This window comes from Leopardus geoffroyi, chromosome C1 (genome assembly GCF_018350155.1).
Source record: "Leopardus geoffroyi isolate Oge1 chromosome C1, O.geoffroyi_Oge1_pat1.0, whole genome shotgun sequence".
In the NCBI taxonomy this organism is placed as follows: domain Eukaryota; kingdom Metazoa; phylum Chordata; class Mammalia; order Carnivora; family Felidae; genus Leopardus; species Leopardus geoffroyi.
In genome coordinates, this window is record NC_059328.1 from 110,989,494 (window position 1) to 110,991,404 (window position 1,911).

Below are 1,911 nucleotides of genomic sequence, written 5' to 3' on the forward strand. Positions count from 1 at the left end.
TCAGGCTCTGGGCTGATGGCTCAGAGCCTGGAGCCTGTTTCCGATTCTGTGTCTCCCTCTCTCTCTGCCCCTCCCCCGTTCATGCTCTGTCTCTCTCTGTCCCAAAAATAAAATAAAAACGTTGAAAAAAAAATTAAAAAAAATAAAATAAAAAAATAAAACACACACAGCTTTGGGTTCATGAAGCTTCTTAAAGTTTTAGTTTTGCTAACAAAATTGGCAAAATAACTAAATATATAGGATTTGGTCTATACTTCTGTTCATTTCTTGAGTTAAAGATAGAAGAACACCAAAGTAATTTTGGCAAATGAATCCTCTCCCCCCAGATATCTTGTCACCTACTGTATTTGGAATACTTTTAATGCCGTATCTAATGTATTATTTATCAGGCTCCTCTAGGCAGAAAAAATAAACACATTTCTAGAAAACAGTAGCTTGAACTGAATTCCCTAGGATACGTGCAACAGTCACGGTCCAAATGGAGGCACTGTGTTGTGATGTTTGAAATTCAAACAACTTTTATTTAAATTGAAAAAATTAAAACTGCATTTAGAGTCAAAACCCTTTTGTTATGAAAATCATGGGTATTTCTAGATTAAGGCAGAGATATTTCTAGGTTAACAAGACCAGATTTGACTTCGGACTTTATTCTTTAAACAAACTGTAAAGAATGGAGGAAGAAATAGGTTATTTACATAAAATATCTACATATGTACTGAGAGGTACAAATTCGGAGACAGAAGAGACTTGAGTACGTGCTGGCATCTCAGAAGCAGTTCTCGAAGAGCTTAATTTTATTTTCTTGGATTTTAAGAATGCCTAAGATCCTTCTTCATCCTCGATCTTGGGAGCCAAATAGTACTTTAAGTGTCCCATGTCTGCAATTTTATACTCTGCAGCAGGGGTTCATCTGCAGACATACTGAGTGTTACTGTAGGAGAGAGTGCTGGGCTTTTGTAAAGAAGTTCAGGTATCTCAGAGCAAAAGTTAGCTGAACAGGCTGATTCATCTCTATGGTAACAGCTTCTTCCTCTTTATCGACATTACCTGTTTGTGACAACTTACTATTTCTATTTCCTCTTTCTCCACTTGCAGAAAACTTCACTCCATATTTTGCACAGGAAATTACAACAGCATCTCCAATATGACTGAGATCTCGGCATACACGTGCAGATTCACCAGAAGGCGTATTTACTACATAGCTCCTCTTGTTCTGGAACTCCGAGTTGTTCAACAGCTAAATCCATTAACTTCATTCATAGTCTGAAACCTTTTCTTGGTTTGGAGCTTCGAATACAAGTGCCAGGGTGTCCGTATTATCTCCAGCCCTTAGGGTAATGATGTCTTCAATGCCATCACATCTTAGTGTTTTGGACATGCTGGTGAGGTTCACACCCAAGGCCAAGTTGCGGTAGCAGTGGGTACGTGTTGAAGTCCTCAGAAGGCAGGGTGAGCTGCACCAGGGAGACGTGGGAGGAGTCCAGGCTGTGCAGAGCTCACGTCCCAGCAGGCCTCGTTGATGAGATCCTTAAGCGCCTCCAGCACCTTCTTCAGGATGATGCCTGGACCAGGCGTGCCTCGAACGACGCAGCTACAGACGGAGCCCAGGAGCAAGTTGTAGCCTGCTCTGGCATCACAGGGTAAGAGCCAGCCAGCAAATGCAGAAGGGAAAGCCGAGATCCAGGGAGATAACCTGCAAACCCATATACTTTTGATATAATGATGGTTGTAGTCTATATATCAAGGTTCAGTTTGTGTGACATGGTGTGGAAACATGGGTGATTTCAATTGGTGACAAAGTTACCAGTACTGCTAATATTACTGAAATCTGTTGCTTCCATCTGTAATTGATAGAAAAGGTCATTTTCAGATATACATTAGTGAAAATAAATATGTATCTTTTTTCTATCC

The 1,911-nt window shown here is 40.5% G+C and overlaps 1 pseudogene; it reads right to left on the reverse strand.

Annotated features, from left to right (window-relative positions):
- Positions 1–500: 500 nt before the first annotated feature.
- LOC123596863 lies at positions 501–1,634 on the reverse strand (annotated as a pseudogene).
- Between the last annotated feature and the right edge of the window lie 277 nt (positions 1,635–1,911).